This window comes from Salmo salar, chromosome 10 (assembly GCF_965601325.2).
Source record: "Salmo salar chromosome 10, fSalSal1, whole genome shotgun sequence".
Classification (NCBI taxonomy): Eukaryota; Metazoa; Chordata; class Actinopteri; order Salmoniformes; family Salmonidae; genus Salmo; species Salmo salar.
The window spans coordinates 18,854,088-18,863,753 of NC_138300.1; the positions used below are offsets into that span (position 1 = coordinate 18,854,088).

The 9,666-nt window shown below is 41.2% G+C and overlaps 1 protein-coding gene across 1 annotated transcript in view; it reads right to left on the reverse strand.

Moving 5' to 3' along the window:
- Positions 1-8,884, reverse strand: part of LOC106613666 (unconventional myosin-IXb) — a 113,095-nt gene extending 104,211 nt beyond the window's left edge. Inside the window, exon 1 of the mRNA XM_082956776.1 lies at positions 8,310-8,884. The gene's annotated coding sequence lies outside the window, so the exon portion shown is untranslated. The remainder of the gene's footprint in view (positions 1-8,309) is intronic.
- Between the last annotated feature and the right edge of the window lie 782 nt (positions 8,885-9,666).

The following is a 9,666-nucleotide window of genomic DNA, read 5'->3' on the forward strand; positions in this document are numbered from 1 at the left end:
TTTTATTGTGCCAACAAGAAATGGCAATAAGTAATTTATGAAAACAAATCCAAAATAAGGTTGGACCAATAATGAAAAAATACAATGTTGACGCTGGTATGTTGAGAAAATTGGGCTGTAGAGAGAACTTTTCTACCTCTTAGCTAAAGGGGAGTGGAAAAATACTCATTAGGGTCTCTACTAACAAAATATGGTTTGTTTTTTTAGGGGGACTGTGTCACACGGCCTGCTGATGGCTTTTCACTCCACCCCATCCATAGCCTCCAATGGAATACACTGTAATAGACTTTACATGGGATACTTGGCTTGTAGAGAGAAAACCAAATCTACTTGTCTCAGCTAAAGTGGGGTGGGAAATTCTCAGTAGGGTCTATACTAACCAAATATGTGTCGTTTTGGAGGGAGACCTGTTTTGTACATATTCAGCAGCACTTCGTTCTCCGCCCCCTCCATAAAGTAATTCCAATAACATATTTTTATTTTATTCAAAGTGTATTTCTTTAAATTTCAGCATACCAGTATTTGTGTAAACTTTGACAAGAAATGCTGGGATAAAATACATCAAATTCTACAAAAGTAGTTGCAATCAGAGGTGGAAGAAGTACCTAATTGTCATACTTGAGAAAAAAGTAAAGATAACTTAATAGAAAATGAGTCAAGTCAAAGTGAAGGTCACCCAGTAAAACACTACTTGCGTAAAAGTCTAAAATAATTTTGTTTTAAATATACTTAAGTATCAAAAGTAAATATAATTTCAAAAATATTCTCAAGTATCAAAAGTAAAAGTCTAAATAATTTAAAATTACTTATATTAAGCAAACTAGACGGCACCATGTTTTATTATTTTTTTTCCGGATAGCCAGGGGCACACTCCCAACACTTAGACATCATTTACAAACGAAGCATTACAGTGTAGAGTCCGATAGATCAGAGTGAGTAGGGAACACCAGGGATGTTCTCTAGATAAGCGCGTGAATTTGACTTTTTTCCTGTCCTTCAAAATGTAACAAGTATTTTTGGGTGTCAGGGAAAATATATTGAGTAAAAAATACATGACTTTCTTAAGAAATGTAATGAAGTAAAAGTATAAGTTGTCAAAAATATAAATAGTAAAGTACAGATACTTTAAAGTACTACTTAAGTAGTTTTTTGGGGTATGTTTACACCACTGGTTGCAATGCTGTGAAAAACAGTAGTATTACACTAGAGTGCTAAAAAAAATATATATTCTCAGTTTAGCATGTCTTTGCAGGGGGCCTCTTATTTAGAAAAGATTATTCCCGATTGTGTCTCATCATAATATCCTGCTGCTGGGAGAACGGTTCTCTCTAGCGGGCTACGCGCTGTGGGAAAAAGTTGAGAAAAAGCTGCAAGCGATATTCCATACAAAGCACTGTTGCACCAAAAATGAAATTGCTCAGCGCCCTCTACAGATATTAGATGAGTGGTGCACTTTGAGTACAGTTGTAACATCACAGACGAAAGTGGAAACCGGCTTAGTTTGATTTGTCTTTTATTTGTCTGATAGAGATAAAATCAAATGGATGCAACTATTACGCTGGTGTTTCACTTCGGTGGTGTTGGTCGTACCCCACCTATTTCTACAATTTCTCTTAAAATGTGATTTTAAACCTAACCCCCCTGTAACCTCAATACCCAGAAAACATAGCGGTCAAACAGGGAAATGGTTCCAATCGTTTTTCCATCATTCATTTTTCCCATTGTGAATTTGAAACACTGAAAAATAGGAATGCACAATATATTAGTAAGAATTGTCCGATAATGGCAACATCAGCATCGGCCCGATGTATAGTTTAACGCCGATGTGCATACCTATATAACGTAGGTAGATGAAGTAGTGATGCCACAAAAAATATAGTGCAACACGTGCAACAGCATTCCTAACCTAGCCCATAATGTCTGCTGTGTGGATCAAGCAGTCAACAAGTCGAGCAGTCATTTGAAAGAGTAAGAAAATTTCAGCGAGACAACTCAAAGGCGAAATCCATTAACGCCAAGATAATGGAATTCATTGCCCTTGACAATCTATCATTCTCTGTCTTGGATGATGTTGGCTTTCGCCGACTGGTCGAGCACCGGTACACACTACCAAGTAGGTGCTATTTTTCAAATGTTGTTATACACCATTGTTGAAACTCACATCCATTGCTATGGGCGTCATCGCTATTAGCTTCACGACTGACATTTGGACCAGCGATGTCAGCCACATGAGCCTGACAGCACAGTGGGTCCATGAGGATTTCGTACTGAGGAAAGCCATAATGCATGCTCAAGAATGTGCTGGTTCTCATACTGCTGCTGCCATTTGAGAACGTTTGAAACATGAACACTCCTAGATCCATTCGAACAACTGACTCGAGAAATAAGCACATCAACTGTGTCTTCAGCAGACGTGATACCCTCTGTCATGGCATTGAAACACCTGCTCAACAAAAATGCCAACAGACCGTCGGGTTAACTTGGAAAAGTACTCTACTATAGGCTGTGAACAAGTGATTCGGGAGCATTCTCTCTGAGCCTCTACTGTGTTGCCACCATGCTCGATGCTAGGTACAAGGACTGCTACTTCGATGCAGACAGGATACAGGGTTTAAGTGAAATGTTGGACACAGCTGGACAAGATGGAAACGGACACAGTGACAGTGCACACCGAGGAAGAGAGGCCACGGACAGACAGAGCTGAAACTTCACTGCTTGACATGTATGATGAAATCCTGGTTGAGACTAAACAAATGAACAACAAAACAGCACAGCAAGTAAGTGAAAGAAATTGGTTTTGATTATGTTTTACTAGTAATAGGGACATACGTAAATGCCAACAAAATAACTTTTGGTCAGTGTGTGTGTGTGTGTTTCAACTACACTGCTCAAAAAAATAAAGGGAACACTTAAACAACACGTCCTAGATCTGAATGAAAGAAATAATCTTATTAAATACTTTTTTCTTTACATAGTTGAATGTGCTGACAACAAAATCACACAAAAATAATCAATGGAAATCCAATTTATCAACCCATGGAGGTCTGGATTTGGAGTCACACTCAAAATTAAAGTGGAAAACCACACTACAGGCTGATCCAACTTTGATGTAATGTCCTTCAAACAAGTCAAAATGAGGCTCAGTAGGTGTGTGTGGCCTCCACGTGCCTGTATGACCTCCCTACAACGCCTGGGCATGCTCCTGATGAGGTGGCGGATGGTCTCCTGATGGATCTCCTCCCAGACCTGGACTAAAGCATCCACCAACTCCTGGACAGTCTGTGGTGCAACGTGGCGTTGGTGGATGGAGCGAGACATGATGTCCCAGATGTGCTCAATTGGATTCAGGTCTGGGGAACGGGCGGGCCAGTCCATAGCATCAATGCCTTCCTCTTGCAGGAACTGCTGACACACTTCAGCCACATGAGGTTTAGCATTGTCTTGCATTAGGAGGAACCCAGGGCCAACCGCACCAGCATATGGTCTCACAAGGGGTCTGAGGATCTCATCTCGGTACCTAATGGCAGTCAGGCTACATCTGGCGAGCACATGGAGGGCTGTGTGGCCCCCCCAAAGAAATGCCACCCTACACCATGACTGACCCACTGCCAAACCGGTCATGCTGGAGGATGTTGCAGGCAGCAGAACGTTCTCCACGGCATCTCCAGACTCTGTCACGTCTGTCACGTGCTCAGTGTGAACCTGCTTTCATCTGTGAAGAGCACAGGGCGCCAGTGGCGAATTTGCCAATCTTGGTGTTCTCTGGCAAATGCCACACGTCCTGCACGGTGTTGGGCTGTAAGCACAACCACCACCTGTGGACGTCGGACCCTCATACCACCCTCATGGAGTCTGTTTCTGACCGTTTGAGCAGACACATGCACATTTGTGGCCTGCTGGAGGTCATTTTGCAGGGCTCTGGCAGTGCTCCTCCTGCTCCTCCTTGCACAAAGGCGGAGGTAGCGGTCCTGCTAATGGGTTGTTGCCCTCCTACGGCCTCCTCCACGTCTCCTGATGTACTGGCCTGTCTCCTGGTAGCGCCTCCATGCTCTGGACACTACGCTGACAGACACAGCAAACCTTCTTGCCACAGCTCGCATTGATGTGCCATCCTGGATGAGCTGCACTACCTGAGCCACTTGTGTGGGTTGTAGACTCCGTCTCATGCTACCACTAGAGTGAAAGCACCGCCAGCATTCAAAAGTGACCAAAACATCAGCCAGGAAGCATAGGAACTGAGAAGTGGTCTGTGGTCTCCACCTGCAGAACCACTCCTTTATTGGGGGTGTCTTGCTTATTGCCTATAATTTCCACCTGTTGTCTATTCCATTTGCACAACAGCATGTGAAATTTATTGTCAATCAGTGTTGCTTCCTAAGTGGACAGTTTGATTTCACAGAAGTGTGATTGACTTGGAGTTACATTGTGTTGTTTAAGTGTTCCCTTTATTTTTTTGAGCAGTATATTTAACTGTACTAGAATGCTTAAAAGGCATCAACATTTAGAAATATCAGTATCATTTTTTTTGGCAAGGAAAATATCAGATATCGGTATTGGCCAAAAATGTCATATCGGTGCCTCCCTACTTAAAATAAGGCTTACCCTGGCATGACGTTTTGATAACCATGTAAATCTCTCTCGGACAAAGTGGCTTTTTCAATATATTCGGCTCCATTTACTCTCAGTTTCAAAATTGCTAATTAGCATCAAAGTAGACATCATGCAAGACTACAAATCCCTGCAAGCTCCTGCACGTCTTCTCTAGCTGACACCTTTGCTAACTGGTGTTGTGTCAATTTAAAACTTGCACAAGACAGTTCACAGAATTGTCCATTTAAATGTTGCCAATTTATTCATTACTACATTTAGCAAACATTAGATAGTTCATCCAGGATTCTTACCATTGCCCTGATTCGTCAGTCTTGTCCAGATCATTATGGCATTTGTGGTTCTTTATGATAGCCACATTAGCAGTTAATTAGCATTTCAGGCAAATATATACTGACAGGCAAATATATACTGACAATAAAAGGCCACTAACATTTTGTCACACAACACAATGATACAGATGTCTCAAGTTGAGGGAGCGTGCCATTGGCATGCTGACTGCAGGAATGTCCACCAGAGCTGTTGCCAGAGAATTAAATGTTAATTTCTCTACCATAATCCACCTCCAACATCATTTTAGGGAATTTGGCAGTATGTCCAACCGGCCTTACAACCGTAGACCACGTGTAAACATGCCAGCCCAGGACCTCCACTTCCGGCTTCTTCACATGCGGGATCGTCTAAGACCAGTCACCCAGACAGCTGTGGAAACTGAGGAGTACTTCTGTCCCCAGTGTGTGGGCCTATGCCCTCCCACCCATGGCTGCGCCCCTGCCCATTCATGTGAAATACATAGATTAGGGCAGTAAAATCTTTTCAATTGTTGCATTTATATTTTTGTTCAGTATATTGATAAAAATCCCCTTGTCCTAGATAGATTTACAAAACACAGCCCTTATTAAGTATTTCTAAAATCCCCTACGGGAAAATGTAATGGTGGAAAAACAGTTGGAAACATTTCCTTGTTTGACCTTTAGGTTTTATGGGTATTATGACTCATACTGTTGTACTCTACACACCGAGTTGCAATTCACATAATAATAAGGAATGCCCCTCGACCACGCCCACAAACAAACATTAATTCCCATTGAACCCCAGTGTAAAAGAGCCAACTTCGTTATACATTTTTTGTTATACAGAATAACAAAACATGCCGAAAAGCTGTGTTGTTCAATGTACATGTAACCAAAAATCCCGAAAAATCCCGACCTACGCTTCGCAATGCTCCAATGTAGAGAAATAGAGCCTGCAAGAAGAGCCCTGTGGCTTCAGGCTATTCAGCGTGGGAAATGAGGGGACCCGGTGTCCAAGAAAGCTACATGTAGCAATGTGTGTGAAAAACATTTAATCACAGGTAAAACATTTAACTTGTTTAGTATCCACCTAATTTTCAAATGTTGCTATGGGCACAGCCAAACAATGGAAGTGATGGATTCGAATTCGCTAACTTGAGCTAGACCTACTAGTAGGCTAGTTCTGTTGTGATGATAATAATAATAATAAAAAAAGCATCCACATTAGAGAAAAGTTGATCGTTTATCATTCTAGTCCTACACCGGTCAATCAACTGATCAACGCATCCTACCGCACGCTGCCTATTAATGTAGTAACAAAACCATTCATAAGATCTCTAACGCACACTGGTTCAGAGCATTCAGTGCTTTCAGGGTGTGTTCACTGTCAGTGACAACTGCAAGTACTACTTTAATGTACAGTACATGTAGGCCTAATGAAAAAGAATATAGTAACTTGTATTTAAATGTAGTAATTCAACAACAAACGCTGTTCAGCCGTTTGGCCGCTGTTTACAGCATGTCATTGCCTCATTGCTCAAGTGGTTTGCAAGTGATTTCCATTTTTCGAATGGTTGTGAAGTCCTTTGGGACTTTTTTCCTTGAGCTCATCTCTTTGTCTGTCCTGTGCAACTATTTGCAATGCATCAGTGCAATAATGTTATCATAACCTGCCAAAAGTGATCACACCAATGCATTTTCTCTCCTCAACTTTCCCCTACATGCATGTTCTATGCTGTAGGTATGTTTTACATTTTGCAATTAGGAAGAGCAAGCCTGATCCTTTCCCCAATAGGCATTGTATAAAAAAATATCAAAATGTCCTGTAACTTCTGTAGCCTACAGCTTTTCATGGGATTTCACGAGAAGAGGAATGGCCTATTGCGGAGAGGCTTGCATAGCCTTTTGCGCACGGGAACAGCTGAAAGAGAGAGGCTAGTGATGTGTAGCCGAATTCTAACTGTCAGTGCCAGGCTACTCTGTATTTTTTGTCGTATTAAAAATATTCTGCTAATGTCTCCAGTCATATAGGCCTAAGGCCAACATTTTTGCTGACAATGAAAGGAGAAAAAAAATGTCTCTGCCATTTCTATAGACATTGGAATTCTTCCATGCAGCTTCTCACACAGTAGGGTAGGCTACATACACATATAGCCTAAAATAAAGCAATGTTTGCACAATTTTATATAGGCCTATATACAGTCAATTCAAACGAATTATGAAAACAGGATCTTCAAATAGTTTCATTAATTAAGTGCCTGTGTTTGTAGCCATGTGTGCGATGCTAGGCTATATGTTTGAGATAAATTGCTTTGTACAGTTTAAAGGAACAAAGTTTTACAATATCATGGAAATAACTCAGTTTAAGCAGGACTCTCCAACCCTGTCCTTGAACAGCTTAGCTGTAGGTTTTTGCTCCAACCCAAATCTAGCACACCTGATTCTAATAATTAGCTGATTGATAAAATGAAATCAGGTTAGTTGCAACTGGGGTTGAAATGAGAACCTACAGGAGGGGTGGCTCTCCCGGAACAGGGCTGGAGAGCCCTGGTTTAATGAAACAAGAGAAGTTGTGTTTGTAGCCGGCTTGCAGAAAATATCAACTCGGTTTATTTCTGTAGGCTATAGGTTGCTTGCATGAGATTAAATGTTTTGCTCAGTCTAATTGAGATAAACATTTTATAAATATGTATATCTCAATTAGACCAATCTGGTTGAAAAGGTAAAATTCCTGGTTAAATAAAGGTTAAATTGCTCTTTGCATAAAGCAAACTTACATTAGCAAAAAAATGTTTTTGCATTTGTAGAGAAGTGTGAAATTAACTCAAATCCAATTCTAAAGAAAAATATTTAATTGTGTATATATATATATATATATATATATATATATATATATATATATATAATCTTAAACACTTAATTTCAGGGCCGTAACCAGGGTTGGCTGCTGTAGGTTTTCACCTCAGTTGATCTACAAACACTATACAATTGTAATGTTGTAACCCTGAAAGGGGGAAAATGTCAGAAATGATTCTCACGGATATGTAGCATCAGCGAAGAAACAAACATGACGTTTTTGTAACTATTGGTTGCATGTTAATGTAGACCTACGTTTTTAAAAGTTCCTAACTTGTTTAATAAAATTAGTAAAGATTTTCTCTGAGGATCCCACATGGGGCCAGACCACAAGTTTGGGAACCACTGTATCCTACTAACCGCTCTCTCGGTGTCCTCTGCATGCATTGCAGCCAGCCTCACCACATCGGTCTCAGTAGATGAGAACTTAGTAGGGTATTTTTGCTCCTGCTGAAGTAGGCTTCGTTTAACGTTTGCTTTTTACTTCATCCTTCGAGCTGGCTAACAGCAATTCTAGCCAGAGCCCTTCAACAGAAATGAATATTTATTTACCAGTTGTGCATTCATTCTCCGAGGGTCGGTTTTTGTTTGGGGGATGTCGGTAGACACCGCAGGAGTCACGGGACGGTTTTAAAATGGCCTTTTGTCCGTCATCTCGTAAACGCAATGTCAGCAGCGTCTCGACTGGGTGCAGGGGCAGTTCCTTTCACGCCAGGCTCTCCGCCTGTGCAACGAGAGAGCGGAGTCAGACTTTGAAATAGTGAATGAGACGCTACAAAGACAACCCGGGAGGTACATCTGGGGACGCTGGCGAACAAAGCACTGTTCATGATTCCACTCGTTCGCAGAGGCAGCGCGATTAGAACACAATCACATCAAAAAATATAAGAGTTCTGATCTTTGATCAACGGGAGCAATATTTATATTAACCCGTACTAAAAAAAATCGAATTACCCCCCCACTTATTATGTCTCAGGTAGGCCTATAGCCCGCGAAAGACTGTCTATATAATGCAATAATGAATTTACTAATTTGTGGCATATTCTAATAATTAGAACGTGCCAAAAATATCGCCATGGTGAAACTTTCAGGCATTCTTGAAAGTCAGGACAGTCCTTGTCCTGCAAATAAACATACTTTTTCTAGTTGAAAAAAATCTGATTTGGCAAGCAGTCGTCTTGTGGAGTGGAGTTTATAGTTACGTGATGACGTCACGTGCCCCGCGTACCTTCAAAAGGAAGCTATTCGGTTATCATCGTTTATTCGAAAAACACCGTTTCCATCATCGTTTTCGCAATAAAGAATGTTCGACCAAAGAAAACTCCACCCCTGTCGAGAAAATAAAATTATACGATTTTGGTTGATATTTAGAAAATGTGTCCTTTATCTGCCGTTTCCATTACACATAGCACAATGATTTTTGGGGGGCGATACCTGCGTCAATGAAAACCTGTTGAGTGTAATCAAGCATCCTCAGCACGCATATAGAAGTTGGCTAATTTGCCTGCCCACAAATGTATGCCTATTAAAAAAACGGGGATGTTTGATAGCCCAGTATTTTTATTTGTCTTAACACCGCCACCACCAATGAGCAAATCCTTTAGCCTGCCTCTTAGAACCCCGCAGTTCTGCTCAGCAGCAGTGGCGGTTCTAGACCATTTCACATGGGGGGGGGGGGGCAAGCTGGGGCCAGTTGTACTGTTAGAGGGGCCAGTTACATTAGACGTTATTGTTGTCATATCGTTTTCTTCACTGCATTAGCGGGCAAAAGACCATGTTCATAATCATCATCGTTGCCACTGTCTAATAACGTTGTAAAAAAAGAACATAGCAAAAATGTGTTATGTAAAAATAATTTCATACTCCACATTTAGGGGGGCCACCAGGGGGTCCAAAATTGTTGTCACAG